Source organism: Humulus lupulus, chromosome X (assembly GCF_963169125.1).
Source record: "Humulus lupulus chromosome X, drHumLupu1.1, whole genome shotgun sequence".
Classification (NCBI taxonomy): domain Eukaryota; kingdom Viridiplantae; phylum Streptophyta; class Magnoliopsida; order Rosales; family Cannabaceae; genus Humulus; species Humulus lupulus.
The window spans coordinates 177,812,627-177,834,278 of record NC_084802.1 but is presented as its reverse complement, the minus strand read 5'-3'; positions in this window follow the sequence as shown (position 1 = coordinate 177,834,278).

Below are 21,652 nucleotides of genomic sequence, written 5' to 3'. Positions count from 1 at the left end.
CCTTGAATCAGGCCATGCAACAACTAGTTCAGAATAAGACGTCCCATATAGAATTTGATCGGAGGAAGGGAACCCCATTTGTTCATAGAATTGTTGTGGTAGAGGTTCCAAGAAAATTCAAGATGCCAATTCTACCCAACTTCACAGGAGGCGAAGAGACAGTATCTCACGTAAATACGTTTGAGATATAAATGGACATCCAAAAGGTGTGAAATGATGCACAGTGCAAGTTTTTTCATGCCATTTTATCTGAATCTGCTCAGGAATGGTATTTCAGGTTCCCTCTGGCCAGCATAGTTTCCTGGGAGATGTTCGTGAAGGAGTTTTATAGACAGTTCTATGCTGGTCGAATACACCCAATAGAGGCTAATCAGCTGATCGAAATTCTACAGAAGGAGGGACAAAACCTAAAGGATTATATCCAGCGATTCATGCGAGCAGCTGCTCGGGCCAAAACTATTGGAGACAAGGGAAAGAAGATGGCGCTAACAGCTGGAGTGCGACACCATTCTTCCCTCTGGAGTAGTTTCCAAAAGAATGGAGTCAAGAGCACTCAGGAATTTCTGGATCGAGCAGACAAATATATCAAGCTCGAGGAGGCCATCGCCAATGAAGGAAAGTCTTCTAAGGACGACCAAGGCAAGAAAGAAGACCCTACCAAAGCCGCCAATGGGTCTGGTAAGCCCAACAACAACGACAAAGGTAATGGAAAAAATGGGGGAAAAAGGGCAAACAACGAACTAGCAACATCTGATAGCAAGCGCCCTAAACAAAACAGATATGAACCAAGGTTCACCAATTTCACTGCCCTGGTCGATAGCCGAGCTGAAGTATATCAGGCCAGTCATACCATCGTTCCCTTTAGGCGGCCAACCCCGATTAGAAAAAGATATATCCAAAAGGGATACGACCAAGTTTTGTCATTTTCACAACTATGGCCATGACACCAATGAGTGTAACCAGCTCAAGGACGAGATCGGGTTCCTTATTTGACAAGGACATCTGAGGTGATATGTATGAGCAGGATAAGGTTCTCAGCATGAGACTTACAGAGGCAACGAGCAGGCGCCTGCACGCCAACGCTCGCCTCCTCTACAGCCAACTCCAGTCGCTGGTACATTATTCACCATCTGCGAAGGACCACACATAGCAGATGATAGTGGTAAGGCAAGAGAGAGATATGCCAAAACCCTACGTCATGACCAGGACATCAAAATGTTGAATGTCGAGGAGCAAACCCCCAAAAAAGCTCGAACAGAGGAAGAATTGATAACTTTCTCTGTGCTGGACGTGCAACATGTCTGATTTCCCCCCTCAGATCCTCTGGTTGTGGATGTTCAGATCGCCAACATGATGGTAAAGCGAGTGTTGGTAGATATAGAAATCTCAGTCAATATTTTGTATAAGTCTTCAAGGGAAAGAATGAAATTTTCAGTGCAAGATTTAGAGCCATGCTACCAAACCATCTACGGTTTCTCCAATGAAGGGCTAGCACCAATAGAGTCGATTAGACTCCCAGTCCCAACAGGTACTGCACCGATGAACAAGACATTAATTGCTACTTTCATAGTAGTTGATTGTCCGTCTGCATATAATGCTGTGATTGGAAGACCCATACTCGTCGACCTGCGAGCCATAACTTCAGTCTGACATCTGGTGATGAAGTTTCCTACTGATGCAGGAGTTGGATGCGTGTTAGGAAACCAGCGAGAAGCCAGAGAATGCTACAATTCCTCGATCACAAAAACAAGAAGAGGCAGCTCGGGAAACAGAGCTGAAAAAAGGTTGCTGGTAGTAAATGAAACACAAGCCCAATCAGGTGAACAAGTCACCAAATAGAGCGTTGCCCAAAGTAAGGATATGCACTTAGATCCTCGCTTTGGGGATTTTGAAGAAAACATTAGACCCGTGGAGGACCTCAAGGAGGTCCTGTTAGAAAAGAAAGATCTAACTAGGGTTGTGAAAGCCAGTAAAAACTTAGAGACAACAATAGAAAACGAATTGGTGGAGATTTTGAAGAAACACCAGGAGGTCTTTTCTTGGTAGAATAAAGATATGATTGGGACAGACCCAGCGCTGATCAGCCATGTATTGAATATAGATAAAAACTAACAAACTGTACAACAAAAAAGAAGGCTACTCGACAAAGATAGATCTAAGGCTCTAAAAGAAGAAGTCGAGAAGCTAAAGGAAAATGGATTCATCAGGGTAGCGTTTTATCCATCTTGGGTCTATAATCCCGTACTAGTTCCCAAACCAAATGGTAGGTAGAGGATGTGCATGGATTTCACAAACCTTAATAAAGCCTGCCCAAAGGATTGTTTCCCACTTCCAAGAATCGAGTTGCTGGTCGATGCTACATCAGGACATGAATTTTTATCATTCATGGACGCGTACTCTGGCTATAATCAAATTAGTATGCATCCACCTGATGAAGATCACACTAGCTTTTAAATAGATAGGGGACTTTACTGTTATAAAGTAATGCCCTTCAGTTTGAAAAATGCTGGTGTGACTTACCAGCTACTAGTCAACCATATATTCAAAGAACTGATCGGCAATAACATGGAAGTCTACGTTGACGATATGCTGGTTAAGTCGAGAAAGGATGAAGAACACATCAAGGACCTACAAGAATGCTTAAATATCTTGAACAAATATCAGATGAAACTGAATCCTCTAAAGTGCTCCTTTGGTGTTGGATCAGGGAAATTTTTGGGATTCATAGTAAACTCACGAGGAATCGAAGCAAATCCCAAACAAATTCAAGCACTGATCGAGATGCAATCTCCTGCCAAAGTTAAAGACGTTCAAAGGCTGACCGGAACAATTGCTGCCCTAAGTAGATTCATATCCAAGTCAACAAACAAGTGTGTCCCATTTTTTAATCTACTCAGAGGAAACAAAAAAATTGAATGGATAGAGGAGTGCGAATAGGCTTTTTAGGCGTTTAAAGCCCACATGTCACAACCGCCTATTTTGTCCAAGCCGGTCGAAGGAGAGACTTTGTACATCTACATAGCAATAACAGAGTATGCTGCTAGTGCTATTTTTATCAGAGAGGAAGACAACATTCAAAAAGCAGTATATTACGTAAGCAAAAGGCTAGTGGGAGCAGAACTACAATATCCGCCCATAGAGAAATTGGCCTATTGCTTGATACTGGCATCTAGAAAATTGCGACCCTACTTTCAGGTTCACCCCATAATAGTACTTACTGACCAGCCACTACGACAAGTCTTACAAAAACTAGAAGCCGCTGGTCGACTACTAAAATGGGAAGTTGAGTTGGGGCAGTTTGAAATCTCCCATGCACCACGAACAGGTATAAAAGGACAAACCCTAGCAGATTTCATTGCAGAATTCACCGGACTCCCTGCCATTGAACCAATGATGGAGACCGATAATCAAAATCAATCCCCTACCTGGAAGCTGTTCATAGATGGATCCTCCAACGAACACAACACAGGGGCAGGGCTGATCTTAATTACACCCGAGGGACATCAGTTTCATTGTACAATTAGATTCAACTTTACGACCTCTAACAATGAAGCTGAGTACGAGGCTCTGCTCGCAGGATTAAGACTAGCCAAGGATATGAACATAAAGTCACTTGAAATATATAGTGACTCCCATCTAGTAGTTAATCAGATTATTGGAGAATATCAAGCTAGGGGTTTCAAGATGGTTGCTTATTTGAACAAGGCAAAGGATTTATTGGAACAGTTTGAGAAGTATACTCTCCAGCAAGTACCTCGCGATTAGAATTCAAACGCCGATGCCTTAGCCAAATTAGCAAGTGCTAAAGATGTTGACACTTTGAGCATAGTACCGGTCGAACGTTTGTTGGCACCAAGTATTCAAGTGGGTGAATCTTTGCTAATTGTACAAGTGTCAGACACATGGATGACTTCCATCATTAAATATCTCGAAGAAGGATTATTACCAGCAAATAGGAATAAGGCGAGGGCGCTTCAAAGCCAATCGACTCAATTTATTTTGATCGATGGAGTCCTGTATAGACGAGGATACTCAATGCCTTTATTACGGTGTGTCTCTAAGGAAAAGGCTAAGGAATTGATGCAAGAAGTACATGAAGGTTTCTGTGGAGATGACGCTGGGGGGCAACCTTTGTCAAAAAATATTCTCTGGCAAGGATATTTTTGACCTACCATGATCGCAACAATAACGACCAAGAAAGTATTGGATTTTATCCTTAAAAACATTATATGTCGATATGGGTTGCCAAAAAAAATTGTCTCAGATAATGGCACACAATTTGACAGCGACCTTTTTACCGATTTCTGTGAACGCATGGTATCACGAAGATCTTTTCATCAGTTGCACATCCACAAGCCAACGGATAGGTTGAAGCAGTTAACAAAACTCACACACTAAAGAAAAAGCTTGAAGAAGCTAAGGGGGCGTGGCCAGAACAATTGCCAAAAGTACTCTGGTTGTACAGAACATCTCACCGCACAGCAACAGGCCATACACCATTTTCCGTAGCCTATGGGTATGAAGCCATGCTACCCATTGAGTTAGATCCACCATCACATAGAAGGTTGACATACGACCAGAGTGCAAATAATCAATTGTTAATGGAATCTTTGGACTTGGTCAATGAAAGGTGCGAACAGGCTCAACTTCGAGTTGCAGCTTACCAGCAAAAGGTCGCTCGATATTTTAACTCTAAAGTACGCGAAAAAAAGTTCGACGTCTGAGATTTGGTACTCAGAATATTTTTTCTCAACACTGGTGACCAGAATGCTGGAGTACTCGGACTGAACAGGGAAGGTCCATATCAAAATGAAGAAATCCTTCAACCAGGCACATATCAACTTGCTCGCTTAAATGGAGATCTCGTTCCTCCCTATCGGAATGGGGAACACCTGCACAAGTATTATCAATGAACAATTCTTTTTAAAGAATTAGCTTGTATTAATTTTAATTTTTACAAGTTTGTGAACAAGGGCTGGCCAGTTAGATGGTTGGTCGCTTATAGGAGTAAGATCAAATTTTGATCACTCGTACAAACACGAATTTTGTCCTTTTATTACGAGATATAAAAGGAACTGTGTGGATCCAATTATTCTTGCCAATTATTGTATTTATTACAAGTATTTTCTCATTACATGTGTTGTTTTGCTATATTATCATTGATTGTTTATAAGTACACGAGCAGTGATGTTCGAACAAGTATTGGTCATGGCAAGTGACTGAGAACCTTAAGCTCCTTGGTCACTTGGGGGGCATATAAGATACTAAACAAGCAAAGCATATCAATAGTCATATGTTAACACATGAGCAAAATAAGGGAAAGCATACTACGACACTTAGCTTATTTTTCAAAATTTTTTGTTAAATTGTTTGAAATCTTAATAAAGTGTTATGCTAAGTTTGGTCATACGAGCAGATGTTATAATAGAAATAAAAATATATTATAATATCACAATGAAATGTATTTACACCTTGAGCAATTGCTGCTCGGATGTAATTAAAAGCATTAAAAGGAAATTAAAGTTGCCTTAGGCAGCAAATTGTCTTAACATCACGAACTGTTGTTCGTATGTTTTAATTACACAAATAAAATAGTTACAGTGCAGTTGGAGGGTCTTGCTGAGACTGTTGGTCAAATGAAGGTCTGGTTTCTTCTTTAACATGAATAATGCTTGTCGCCAAGGAAATTTCAGGAGACTCCGAGGCATTTTGAGCATTTCTTTCATCCTCTAGATGAGCATCGCACTTGGAAAGTTCAACTAGTTTAGCCTGTTCGGGAAGATAGTCAAAGTTTGCCTTTGGATTGTTCTTCTAAAGCATGTATTGAAGGTAGCTCCTTGGAACCTCTCCAAGTTTTGGGAATTTGTCTCCTCGAGCAGATTCACTCGCTCCTCTAGACCAGAGGCCTCCTTCATGCTCGCCTCCAAATCCTTTTGAAGTTTGGATGCTTCCTTGTAGTTAGTCTCAGAGGCTTCATTAAAATTCTCCTTAGCAGCTGCTGCTTTGGCCAGATCTTCTTGGCTCCTCTTCAGCTCCTCGGTTAAATTGGTGATTTTGTCTTTAGCCGCCTTAACCCTCTCCTCGCATGCCTAATCTCCTCGGCATGTTTTGCATCGACCTCCTCGACGCGACACCAGCTGTTATTCATGGTTAAGATACCCTGCAAACAGTAGAAGAATGAAGCTTTTAGAGATAATAAAAGAAAATGTTGTTCGACTAAAACATAATACAGAAGAAACTTACACTGAGCAGTATGTTGAACCCATGAGTAAGGACCTGGCTGGGTTTCAATGCAGGAAGACAGGCGAAGGCCTCTTTGCTGTGAAGGTGCTTGGACAATTTCTACAGTTTTTCATTTGTTGAGCTATAGGCATTGCTCAGTAAATCTGTAGCTAGAGATCTTGCTACCTGGTTGGTGGAAGGAGTAGTGTGAGGGGAAGGAGGAGGCATAGTTGATTTAGACAGAGAAGGAGCTGGAGGGTCCTCTAGTTGAGCTCTTTTTTCTGGAGGGTTCTCCACTGTCTTCTCCAGGGTGTTGTCTGTTCGACTTCTTCCTGCTTGGAGGAGCGTTTGTGGAGGTGTAGATATCGAAGGCGTTGTTAGATGGCATGACTACAAAACAAGAACAAACGAGCAAGTATGTTAAAAATAGTTTGGCACAATAAAGGAATAAAGTAAAGAGAAATTCTAAGTAGTATACCCTAACTATTATTACTTGTCGTTACATTATCTAAAGAACTATTGCTACACTCACTATCTGCCTCGAAGAAGTCCAAGCTAAAACTACTGGTCGTAAATTTAAAGTTGCCATCCTTATCGAATAAATGACAAGGGATGGGCAGATTATCTAGGAGTGAGAAATCTATACCGTTTTCATATGAAGATTCGAGTATAGGGCCGGTGTATTCCGGTAGTTTTTGTTTTCCCCTCCCATGATGGGTAGGGGTATTAGCAGCTCAAGTGTTAGGGGTTGGTTCTCGAATGGTCACTCCCGTTGGTCGCTGCCTCTGGGGCTGTGACACATCTTGCTGCTACTCGAGGATGTCTTGTCCTTCAATGCCCTCTCCAGTGACACTCCCCGCGGTGGATTCCCTCACATCCAGGTGAGGTTCTAAAAGATCGACCAACCTTAAATTGCTCTCCGTGACCAGCTCCTTAACACTTTTTTCTATCTTTATCATGCTGGCCAAAGCTGCAGCTCTTATCTCCATTTTTGGAGTAGGGTCTAGTCGTTACCATGGACCTAGATGCAGCATAAAACAACCAAGGACAAGGAAAGACAAAAAAATGACTAGATAAAGATCGACAAGAGATTGAAAGTTTACCTCCTCGTGTGAAGGCCATGTTGTCGGTGACCAAGTCGGTTGTAAGGAAGTATTCTTGGACTACATTGGACTTGTGGGTTATGTCACTCAGGAATGTGCGAGCAGACTCCTGGTGGTAAAAATGTAAGAACCCCATTGGGGTTGGATTTGAGATCGAACAGGTAGTTGATCTCATGCAAGGTAGGCACAGGCAATTTTTTGTGGTTGTATAAGATATAGAGTGCTGAAAGTACTCTATATCCATTGGGTTTCATTTGGAAAGGGGGAACCTTGAAACAATTGGCTACCCCTCGGAAAAATTCATGCCAGGGCAAGATTGCCCCTGCTTCTATGTGATACCTTGACTAGGCGCTGTAGGCGCCTCCGGGCACATTTTCCCTCTAGTCGGGTGCAGGTTTATATAAAGTAATCTTAGGAAGCCCATACTTCTTGGGATATTTTGCCACCATCCTAATCGATATGACGCTAGGAGGGGCAATGTACCAGTCTACCTCTGCTCGGGGGCCATCACGAGGACGAGGTTTGGGCTGGACATCTGGTGGTGAAAAGTTTAAAGGTTGGGGATCGCTCGAAGGACCCTCGACGTTGGTTGCAGGCTGGTTGGAAGGTGAATCTATGGTTTTTTTTTCTACGAGCAGTGTATTTTGCACGACCAATGTTCGATTTGTTCTGTGACAGATTATGTGAAGGACTGGTCGTAGGGTTTGGGCGTGAAGCCGAAGGCTCAGCAAAAGGTAAAGAAGGCTGTTCTTGATCCTCGAACAACAAAGCGAGAAGATCTTCATCTATTGGTCTTTCACCTCTCTAGGGGTCATGCATGAATACCAGAGAAGAGCAATGGGGAAGTGAGGATCTACGACCAATAGATTGAAGAAAGAGAAAAACAAGGATAGTGTTGCTCGTGTACAAAAGTTAAGCTTTTATACAACCAACTGCATCCTGGTAAAAACATAACAAATATGCGATCAGATCGGAAAAGTAGATCAAAAAGTGAATGTGAAAAGTTTTTCAGAAAAAACTTTTCAACTTCGAAAATAGGCGGGAAAAACCCAGTTTTTTCGAAATACTCAAAATCGAATTGGCCCAAAATCAGTGAACCTATACCCCACATTTATTTTTAAGCATTGCCTAGTATTTTATATTGCCTAAAAAATCTCTATTTTAGCATACTTATTCTATGTATGATCACCTAAACCCGGTTACCCAAGAAATTCCTCAAATACCCAGTTACGGAAGCTCATGAATCAAAACCAGAATACACGAAATTTTTTACAAAAATAAGAGTATGGACTCGAAAACTTACTTGGAGTACGGATTGAAGGAGAAATCAGGAAAGTTGGGCTCGGACTTGCTCGAAGACGTCTCGAATCACCCTAAAGTCTCTGAGTTTTCTTGAAGGTTTTTCTGAGTTATTGATGAGAGAGAGAGAAGGATCAGGTAAAGGAATGAAAAAGGTTAAGAGGGTTATATTTATACTTTTCGGGGCAATAATAAATGGTAATGATGGGAGTAGGGTTTCGATGTATGGGGAATCACAATAACCGTCAAAACATTTATGGAAAACTGTAAGTCATAATTACTTGCTTTTTCAAAAAAGTACTGGTAGATGTGTTAGGTCAGATGGATTGCTGGTCGAGAAAGTTTATTAAATGTTGATCGCATTAAAATAAACTTGGGGGGCAAATGTTTACCTTGAAAAATACTTACTTGCTGATGTGGCAGAATCAGTGTGCACATGGGTTGCACGTGACTATTTTGTAATTACCTTATGGTTGACCAGCGACCAGAATAGAAGTTGCTTGATGGATTCAAGAAAGATACTGAACAGTATGGCGAAAGATGTGCCGACATATACGACCAAATCTGGTCGTGGCAGCGAAGCTAAAATTCAAATACAGTTATAGGTCAGATATTTCTAAGATATTTGACCCTATTTTTGTGTAAAGATTATGACTTCTGTTATTATTCAACTATGCTTGTAACAAAATGTAGACACGGCCCATTGGCCCATATGTACATCCTTGAGCCTATAAATAGGACTCAAGAGATTCATCCAGGAGGAGAATTGGGCATTCAGAGAGAGAACTAGTGCTTTTTATACATGAATTTTGTATCCTTTTTTAGAGCTTGTAAAACTCAATGAACCCTAGTTTGCTAATCGCAGGTTTCATAATACATCAATAAAAACACTAAGTGGAAGTAGGTTATTACCAATATCTAGGGCCGAACCACTATAAATCTTTGTGTTGTTTAGTTCTTGCATTCAGCCTATAAATCTTTATCATTTTTGTGACTCCGTGTCATTGGCTAAAACATCAGTAAACATAGTTAAATATAAAAATTCACCTTTTCCCTAAGTATAAACTTTATAAATTCTAAGGTGTGAGTAGCTTAGTTTAAAAAATTATATTAGGAAAACAGTATTTTTGAAAATTCTAAAACTTTGCAAAAATAAACTTGGGTATTCTAAGAACTTCCTTGCCAAATATAATACAAAAATAATGCTTTTTTACTTAGTGAAATCTATTTCCAAAAACCTCATTTCAAAATTATCCAGATTAGGTCAAACTTTTTAGTAAAGTTTGGGACTTTATAAAATCTATTTGGTTTATTATTTGGGTCTGTAATTTCTTAGGCCCATAATAGGTTATGTAAATAGTATCCATATCAAATATTATGTTATTTATGTAATTTTTACTTAGTGAAATGGGTCTCCAAAATCAGCTGTCCAGAAACAATTTTAAGTTTCTTAAAATTCTTGTCTAAATTTGCCAATTTATATCTTTCAGCCTTTTTAACCTTTTTCTTTGAAATTTTAGCAGTTGGTTCATTAATATAAAAATAATGTGCACTCCCAAAATCAGACAAACCTTAAATAATTTTCCCATATAAATAATTGTCCAAAGTCGGTTGTTTACCTAGTTTTTAAAAGAAAAATTCCAGATTGCACATAAATTTTGCAAAAGCCATATCTTGGTCAATTCAAACCCTTTTTACATATTATGGAGATCTAAACATCTTAAACTTTAACATAAAACCAAGAAAATCCATAATCAAATTAATCTATAATATGTTTGACCCATTGGAACTCAGGTCCTAGATATTTTCTTACAAAATCAAGAATTTGCCTAAGGAACATTGCATTCCATCACTAAAAAACAACTAAACCCTTATACACACATGATAAATCATACTTTAATAATTATCACAGTTCCAATGATTAATTAAAACACAACCAACAATTAAAACAGGCAGTTTCAACAAGAACTCAACAAGAATTCAAAAAGAAACAAATAGAAGGTGATCGTACTTCTTGTAGACTTTGGATTGGATTTTGGTGTTTCCTAACATTTTGAAATCCTTACTCAGCCTTCAATCTACACATATTCACTTCCCAGTTGTCCCATAATCAAATTAAATAACTCTATCAACACAACCAAGTGTACAAACTTACCAAACACAAAATCATTGACAAGGATATCTAATGTTTACCTTTGTGAAATTAACTTGGTGTGTGATCTCCTTAGCTCCAAACTAGCACTACAAAACTTAGGATTTAGTTTAGGATTGATGAAGGATGAGAAGGGGAGTGTTTATGAAGAAAATTTCTAGAGGCATCATGCTCTAAAGTGGTCGACCAAGTGAGGGAATTGAGAGAGAATTGAAGAAACTTAGCTTCTAAGTTCTTGACTTTTTTTTCTTTGTAGATAATAAAATTTTTGACCTTTTAACTTATATATTGGTGTAAAATAAATAAACCTAATGACCTTTCTGTCCCATATGTTGTCGCCTCTCATTAGTTAAATTTGTTCCAGATTAATTTCTTAAGTAATCTTACTTAAGTTTAATTTATCTTAACTTAATTGTGTTTTTTCTTCCAAAAAGTTACTACATGGTAATTTTTCTTATTATCCCCTAATTGAGATTTTAATCTAGGGTAATTAAATTAAATAGGTCTTGACATCTAATTTAAGCGGTCACACTCCTATAATTGTAACTCAGATAATTTAATTAGCCAAAATCTCATTTTTGCCCTAAAATGTGCATTTTTCACACAATAATCAAACTTTTTGACCTTAATACAAATTAATTCAATAATTTAATGTCCAATATTATTTTTCCATCATTATGCTTCTCAAATAACAATTATTTGAGAATTTACCCGATTAGGGTTTCTATTTCGGTCCGGGACAAAAAGCTCAGTTTGTCGCAAAACCGGACGTATCACATTATGGCTAACATTTGCAACATGAGTTTTACTTTTAAGAATATATTATCATTTATAATGATATTCATATACATTGCACACTACTACAAAAAATGATTTTTAGGGAACGCCCCCTGCAAGTCCTCTATTTGAGAGCCTTAAAAAGTAGGTTGCGAGCCCTAAAATAATTTACTTAGGGCTCACAATGCATGCCTAAAAGATCCCGTCGAGTGACTTTAGATAAAGTTTTTAGGGCTCTCTTCGCGTGCCCTAAAATAATTTTTATAGGGCGCAAAATTCGTGCCCTTAAAAGTTATATTTAAATTTTAAAAAAATTAATTTATGTTTATTTAAAAAATAAAATTATGATTTAAATGAAACATTTATATACAAATCTGAAAACTTATATGTAACGCACTACTACCCTAGAGCCGTTACCATGTGGTTTTAAAACGTTCAATCAACTCACTAATCGAGGTTTTAGGCCAAAGAGTGTGATTAAATTAAGGTGAAGACTCATTTAATGATTGTAACGCCCTGGGTAACCAAGACTGTTACACTGTGTGTTTAAAATAGTGCAAGACCTACTAATCAGGTAATTTGAACTAAAATGTGTTTCTAAAGTCATCTGACAGGTTAGGGTTAAAATATTTTGATTATAAAATGATTGATTTCCGTTAAAATAAGAGTTTGATACATGAGATCCCAAAAAATAAGATTTACAAGGCGGAAAAGACTCTCAAAAGTTAATACAGCAGTAGCCAGTCTAAAGGGCAAAATACAGTTTAGAGCTCTAGTTCCTGTAATTCCCTCGGTCATGGCGGTCGAGTAGTTGTCGATGTACACTCCACCCCAGAGCTCTCCAACTCATGGGTGGTCCAGTTTCCCTTTGCCTTTACCTGCACCTGTGAGCCAAGGCTCACCAAGAAAACAATATTCAACAAGCATAGACAACAGCAAGAGCATATAACAAACTTTAATTCAATTAGTTCAATTAATCAGCAGAATACAAGTATTAAACTAGGCAACGTTAAACATACACTTTCAGATATATAACTAATTCTGTAATACAAATATTTAGGTGTCGGCGCCCTTAGGCCAAGCCCTCTGGTTATTTAGCTGATCCCGACTCGCTTAGGCCGAGCTGTGTTTAGCACGCTTATCATCAGCCCCGGTACCCTTAGGCCGTATTTTCATATCACATATAACAGATATATAATTCACGGAGCACACATGTTCAATTACAGGGAATCTCAGTCCCAGTCACAACCACATGGGTGTAGTTTTCTTACCTTGAGTCTCAAGCGATGGATTATAAGCCGTCCCGATCACGATCCTCAGTCCCGCGCCTTAGTGGTAATCCTAGTCACAAGCAATCATGGGTAACTATCAAATTCTAATCCAATTAAATGTTTTGAAAACAAATACTCGCATCCAAGACCTCGAATTCTACAAAACTGGGAAGTAATATCCTTCCCCAGCCTTAACATTTGAGTTCCAGAGCTAAAAGCCCACAAACAGCCTTTACTTGCATTTGAGCCGCGACCCAACCCCTTAAGGGCCGCGACATGCTCAAGTAAGAGGCAAAATGCCTCTCTACTGAAGGACATGGGTCGCGGCGTGCTATACCTTGCGCCGCAGCACGCCTAGGCAAAACAGAGGCTTTCCAGCCTTCTCGAGCACACGGGCCAAGGCGCCTGAAGAACAGGGCCACTGCCCGATCCCCCAAGCCTAGAAAATCAACCCCATCTCTACGTTTTTCCACGAGCCTAAGCCCCAAATTCACACCCCAATCACCAGCCAAACTCAAAATTAAGTCCAAAAACGAGTCTAGAACTCTTAATTACATATCTTAAGCATAAAGCACCCAAAATCCTATTGAAACTACGATCCTAATTCAATAACAATTCATCACCCAAAACCCAGTTAAACTCAACCTAATAATCTAAATTCCCAACAGTAAAACAAGACATAATTTCCACAATTAAGGACCTGAAACCTTACCTCAATTTGTAGCTTAACTCAGCAATTCTCTGACTAATCCTAGCTTAGTTTTCTCCAAGTTCCCAGCTCAAATCCTTCAATTCATCAAAACTTCCTTAAAAACAAGAGAGGGAGAGAGAAATCGTGTATGAGAGAGAGAAAGAACCGAGGGAAGTGTTTGAGAGTGTTCTGGTTGTTTCCCGCGAGTTCAATTAGCCTTATCCCCTAACCAAAAGACCCAACTGCCCTTGACACTAACCCATCCCTCTAATTACTTCTAAGGGGTAAAACGATCATTTTCCCGATTCCTGCTAATTTCTCAAGTCACCCTACCAATTCCAAATTGATCCTGACATACCCAATTAATCACCAAATACCTACTTGTTTCTCAATAAATCCTAAATATACATTGAACTTTCCAAAATACCCTTAAGCTCACCCCGAGACGGGTATTAAACCCCCTTGTGACTATTCCGCTAATCCGCTCCCTAGGATCACCTCGAGCCATGTACTGCAAATATATCCACGTGATAATGTGACCTCAATCATTTAACACATATAATCATATTTATGCCCTTAACGAGCCAAAATTACAGATATGCCCTTATAAACACTAACGAGCCCACATGCATATCTAATACATATAAACATGAATATAGATATATTCATATCATCATATATATCATGCATACCACATAGTCATGCATTTAATAAATTAATCACACACATATCCAATTATGCCCTCCCAACACGCTAATCAAGACACTAAACCCTATAAGCATTTTTGGGTCGTTACAATGATACTTTAATAGAAAAGGGTTGGAAATTCATCAAGAACATAAAAGTGTTACATTGGGATCCCAAAATATTGTTTTAAACATATTTACAACTCAAAGATAGTGTACAGTAGACCTAGGTGAAAAAATCAAACGTTTATAGCATGTTACTCAAAACTACCACTAGGCGTGGTGGCCAAGTAGGCCAAACATGTACGCGCCACTCGTGTCCTCCAAAACATGATTGGTCGGCCTTTCCCTTGCCCTTACCTACACCATATGATCAGTAAAATATGCATGCAAGTGTACGTGGTCGTGTCAAGTAATAAATTCCAGAAGAACGGATATCGTCCCACAGAGACAATTAACCAATTACCAATAATTGTTATTTAATTTCTATTTGGCAAAAAATTTAGATGAATAAATCTAATTATAAAATATTAAATAATTTTGAACAAAATAACTAAACAAAAGATGAAAATCAATAATAAAAAGACCTAGGGTATTAACTTCATCAACTTTTCATTCTACTTATTTTATTAATCAGTTCTAAATTTCTTTCTTCCTATCGTAATAGCAGGTTAACAAAAATCGATTCCTATTCTTTTTCAAGATATAAGATCTCATCCTATATGCATGTTTTCTACATCTCTATGATAAACTTAAACATATAGCATGCATTAAGCATAGAAACCTAATTACTACACAAGCCATACAGGTAATTTCGTCCAATATGTAGCCTATGTCTATATAACGATAGCATATTCAATTCTCATCTTTTGAATTTTGAATCAAAATCATAAATCAAGCAAATATTGATAAGATATTTACTAGCATTAAGCAAACATTTTATAGATTAGAATAGAGAAGAAAAATCAATAGAACATCATAATTAAATTAAATAGAAATCCAAGTGGCTACATTAAACCCTAGATAAAAATGTTTAGTTCATATTAAACATGACTAAATCAACAAAATAATAATTTAGAAACATAAGATTCAAAAACTTGAAGAAGAAAGAAAAAAATAAAAAAATGAAGAAAAACTAGTCTAAGAATCAAAATTAGTCTTTAAAAACGTAATTTAAATTTGACCTAATTTCTAATTAAACCCTAAGTCTGAATTTATATTAAAATGATCACAAATCCATTGTTTTTCATAGGTGGGCCACGACTTGGCCTTCCCTAGGTCATGGCCCGTGTCTTTTTTTAAAGCCCCTCCAAGTCTGCATATGTCTTCAGGCGCTGCGACTCATACACTATAAAGTCGCGGCCCGTGTCTTTGATGCCCTCCCGATTTTGCCTCTGACTTCCACTAGCGCCGTGACTTATAAGAGCATGTCACGACTCTAATTCCCTTCAGCAACTTTGTGTTTTTTACTTGCCTAGAGTCGTGACTCTAAACTCCCAGTCGCGACCCTAATTCCGTTAATTCCCAATTTAAGCCTTTCAACCTCATTCTTTCATCAAAAACTGATTTTAACTTGTCCTTAGCAACGTTTGGAGTCGAACAACCACCAAGAGCTTCAATTTTCAACCATTTTCTCTTCTTTTTAAAATTTTTCTCATGATTCGACGCACCAACTTACAACAAAGAAAAACAATAGCGTAATCTTGCACAAAACAAACATAAAGACTCAAGATTACCATAGAAACACATTATAAAACAACACTAAAATGAAGTTATCAAACTCCCCCAAATTTACTCTTTGTTCGCCCTCGAACAATGGACTAAAAAAAACCTAAACTCTAATAACTAAGAAAACGTCCACAACATGAATTATACCAACAACAACAATTTTGCCTCAAAATCATGAATGCTAATCATATAATTCTTAGAAAACTACTCAACTGTTTGTTCAATCTAGAATTTCGATCAAAACACTCCATCAATACATGTTAGTCTACTAACATTTTAGATTACCAAGTCATGATCATTAAATAAACATATTTGAAATCAATTATCCTAACCAAATTCTTTCCAATCAATCCATTCAAACCAAATAATTCCATAAGCTCACTTACTTGCTATTCTCCACTAATATAAATCATGATATGCATAATAATCAATAGGACTTGTATAAGCTTGTAATGATGGCTTAGGTAAAGGTAGATGAAAAAGTAATCTTTAAGCTCACTTTACTATAAGCACATGACCCAAAAATCACCGACTTTACTTCCATAGTAATACAATCCCATAGTCCTCTTTCTTGTTTTTATTTAGAGAGATGTAATATATATATATTTTCAGATGATAACTACACTCCCCCAAACTTGATTTTGCTATATATTCATATTGGGAGTGGATTGAACTTTTTTTTTCCAATATATAAACTCTCTCTAATCTTTTGTACTTTTCATTTTCTACACCCACTAAATTCACAAATAAAACCCATCACACATCAATCCCCATAACTTTTTTCAATCATATGCTCATAGTTTATTAGGGACGGATATATAACCAAGTTTCAAGTATTAGGCTTAAATAATGGCTTAGAACAAAAAGATACAATGTTAGGTTCAAAAGGGGTAAACAAAGGATCAATTAATTTAAGGTTTGCAAGAAAATCTCAAACGGTTCAAATGATAGCCTAAATCATATTCCGAAGCATACGTGATATATTATTTCGCCTCAAATAACAAGTAAGCAAGTTCTAGAATTGTAGAAAATAATTTCCACTTTCCATTCATCATTCCACTAACCAATTTTAGCAATCATAATCAATATAAAAAACATCAATTTAAATATCATGACAAAATACTCAACAAATGTTGTCTAAACTAAAATGAATTAGCAGAGTGTTCAATCAAGCACACAATTTTTTTTTTCAGATTTCATTTTCTTTGGATTATACTCATAACATTCACTTTATTCTCATTGGCACTTGTTGTCAATCATCATTCATGTTGGTACTAAACACACACTAAAACAAAACTCCAAACAACTACATAAACTAAATAAAACTAACAGAAAAATAAGCTCCCTCCCCCAAACTTAAGCTAAACATTGATCCCAATGTTTAAAAATAAGTAAAGAAAGAAAACTAACCTGGTGCGAATCACTTCAAAAAGGTGGTGGATCTGGAAAAGGATGCCAAGGTACTGTCTGTCAGCCTCTTGATTTGACCATTTGTAAACCAACTCATTTTTTCTGTCAACTTGAGCTCGATGATAATCATGAAGCTCCCCCAAATAATTATGAGTATGTTGGTTTTGCCGAATGATATAATCCAATCTGGTCAAGTGCGGATTTGGTGGAGCCTCAATTGCCAAATATGAAGGATATTCTCCTCTCCTCTCCTCCTCAACTTCCCTTGATTCTTCTGGTTGATCAGTGGTAGGGATGGGTTCCTCAGCTGCATCTCTTACTTCTTCAACCCTCATTGGCCGTGGTTGTGGTGCTGGTGGCTCCAAAGATGGGGCATTGAAGTTAAACACCGAAGCACGAGAAATAGGCCCCATTGCCTTCCTATAAATATCACTAGGATATTTAGGCACCTCCCACACTTCACATAGATCAGTAATCATTGATCTGTGCCCCAAACTGGCAGTGGTAGTCAGACGACATAAATCCTGGATACTCGTGTGGATAACTCAACCAATATCGGCAGAGATTCCCGTCATAATAGCATATACAAGAAGACACTGATCATTTCCTACTTCAGATAAATGAGTGTTTGGCATAAGCCACACACTCACAAAGAGAGTCCAGGCCTTCGCCACCTGATTCATTTGATACCTTCGAAAATGCTTTGGTTCTCCATTTTTCATGAAAAAAGTAGCACCAGGAATGCATAATGTTTCTTTCACCTCAACCTAATCAATTTCACTATTATAAGCCAATTGATAATATTCATTGTATTCTTGCGACAACATCGATAATTGATATAAGGCATTAATATGATCAATATCACATTCCACCAAAAACCCTCACACAAACACCTTTCTATTAACTGCCCTTGGAAAATTTACATAAAACTCATAAACCATTGAACAATTAGCCTTGGGCATTTTATCATCCACAAAAAGTTTCCAACGACGGCATTGAATTTTAGTCCGAATGAGATTATAAGATTCCTGAGGATAAGGGTCTTCTTGATGTTCCATTCCTCTCTCTTGAATTACCGGACGTTGAGGTAACCTTTGATAATGATCAAAGGCATCCTTACTAATAAACCGAGTTGGATCAAATTCTTGAATTGATGGTGGTGGCGGCAAGGCTGGCTAAGGTTGGGGTGGTTGGGTGCGGGATGTGGAAGGGCGATTGGCACTCTTAGAAGAGGTAGCCCTAGTAGGTTGTTTTCGAGGACCCATAATCACACAATGTATCAAATATGACAACAATAAATTGGGCAGCACTTCCACTAATTTATTGTACTTTCCTCAACTGATTAACCCCAAAAATATCAACTCAAAGACTAACAATGCAGTTCAAAAATCAAATTCAATCCATGAACACAAAATTACTTCAATCAAAACTTCAAGAACATCAAAAAGAAAAACTTATGTGCCCTTGAATCTTGTAGACTGCCCACTCTTCAATTTCTTGTCCAATCTTCACTTTCACCAATAGAAAAATTTAGGGTTAAATTAAGAGAAAGAAGGAAAGGAAATATGGAGCTACAAAGTAATAGATATGGCTATAGGGTTATTATAAGCAGAATGATAAGGGAAGAAATGAGAGCCTTTTTTAAAAATAAAATGTATTAGAAGGATGAAAAATGTGAAATAAGGGTGTAAGCTGAGAAAAACGAATTTAAACAATGTTTCCCCTTTCTGACATAGGCGCGCCTCGACCTAGGCAAAGCAAGTCGTGGCCCGCCTCCATTTTTCTCAGATTTATGCTTTGCAGGCACTGCGACCCAGCCTAATCAGGTCGCGACCCGCCTCCTTTACAAAATTTCGTAGGCTCTTCGACTTTTGTTGGGGCCGCGACTTACAAGCTCAAGTCGCGGCCCACCCTCTCCTTCAATTTTTATACTCCGACTTAGTGTGAAGCCGCGACTTACAAGTTCAAGTCGCGACTTGACCTTCATACTAATTGGAAAACCACCTTTTCACGAATTGAACGATTTTTTTGTTTACAGACTTTGTACTAAAAATTAATAAAATATTAAACTAAACAAATCTTCACAAAACCAAAATGAAATAAAATAAAATAAAATTGTTCACTAATTAAAAATTAAAACAAAAACTAAAATAAAGTATAGGAATGCCTCCTATAGTGCTGTCGTTAACATCATTTAGCCGAACACTTTTCTTCTTTCATATTCAACTTGGATCAATTCCTCCCCTCACATCCTTGAAAGCCATAGTGTCATGAGTTGGCCCTCGTTTCTTATTATTATAACTTGGTGGAACTTTGCCCAGCTCATGCAACATTCAAATCCTTTCCTTGAAGAACCTTTTTAACCGATGATGCCCCTTTTCATTCCAGTTTTAACCATGGATATTTTCTTAGAGACTTCCAACTTGTTCTCTCCTTGTTTTACCACTTCAACTCTACAACAAGTTGGAATTTACGTTGCTGCAAAAACATTAAATATTACCTCCTTTTTTTACACTCACAGCTTTAACTCGCCCTTTTGTACATCAATCAAAGCCCTACTAGTAGCCAAGAATTTCCTTCCAAGTTTATTGTAATATTTTCATCTTCCTCCATATCAAGAATAATAAAGTCTGTAGGAAAGATGAATTTATCCACTTTCACCAATACATCCTCAGTCACTCCACGAGGATGATTGACTAATCTATCTGCCATCTGCAAAGACAAAGTAGTTGGCCGAGCTTCTCCCAAATTCAACTTCTGAAAAATTGATAGAGGCATTTGATTTACACTGGCTCCTAAATCAAATGAGGCCTTTGATGCTACTGAACCCCCTATAGAACATGGTATATTGAAACTACCAGGATCCTTAAGCTTGAGAGGTAGTTCCTTCTGAAGTATCGCATTGCACTCCTCAGTAAGTGCTACTGTTTCATAATCCTCTAGCTTCCTTTTCTTCAACAAAATTTCTTTCATAAACTTCACATAATTTGGCATTTTTTCAAGTGCCTCAGCAAACGGTATATTAATGTGTAGCTTTCGAAAGATATCCAAAAATTTAGAAAACTTCTTATCAAGCTTATTCTTTTGAAACCTCTGAGGATATGGAATCTTTATATTGTGGTCGATACATATTTATGGTTGCTTCTCTAAGTTCTCAGTAACATTAGATCTACTCACTTCCTTCTCCTTGTCAACCACTTTTGGCTCTTTTAACTCCTTGCCACTCCTCAAGTATATTGCATTGCATTGCTCTTTTGAGTTTACCTCAGTAGTGCTTGGTAAGTTCCCTTGAGCATGACTTGTCATCAAAGTAGCCAACTGCTCCATTTGTGTCTCCAAATTCCTGATAGTTTCCCTGGTTTTGATCATGAACTAGTTCAGTATATCGGGCTGAACTTCAGGTTGTGTTGTTGGTCGGTTCATTGGAGGATGTGGGGGTGGGTGAGATGGGCGTGGGTTTGGATCATAATAAGGCCTAGAATGTAGTCCATAAGTCGGTTGATGAGGGGGTTGTTGAGGTGGGTATTATGGATACTGCAGTTGTAACCCTTGATTATTTTTCCAAGACAGGTTAGGGTGATTTTTCCAAGCAGGAGTATATGAATTAGAGTAGGTATTGGGTATAGGTCTTGAAAAGTTACCAATAACCTGTGCTTGTTCCAAAGGCATATTATTTACATCTGTTGAGCAACTAGCTGTGCTCGGGCATTGTTCATAAGAATGTGGTCCCCAACAAATCTCACAACTCATGACATTTTGTAATTACATTGCTTGTGCGGTGAGGTTATTCTGCTGCAATTTCTTGGTTAGAGATGCCACTTGAGCAGTCAATAAGACAATAGGATCGACTTCTAAGACTCCTGCTACCTTCTTATTCTCTCGCTCAGTAGGCCAATTATAGTTATTCATGGCCATCTCTTCCAATAATTCATGTAACGACCCCAAATTCGGTATTAAGGCTTGGGGCTTGGGATAGTGTGCTTGGAGGGCATAAAGGAATTCTGTGTGTGTCTTTAATGAGTTTTATGCATGATTATGATTTAATGCACGTTATATGATTATGTGATTAATTGTGATGCATGACTACGTGAATTAGTATGCATGTAGACCTGATTAAGCATATTTGTAATTTGGCCATGTTGGGCATGACTATGTTGATACCTGTGATCTATGACTCGAGACGATCTTAGAATGAACGGGTTAGCGGAAAGTCAAAGCGGGAACCTGTGCCAGGCTTGGGTTAAGCCTGGGGATTTTAATTGAGAATCTGGGAATATATTTGATGATTAATCCGGTATTGGGTAGCGAGCGGG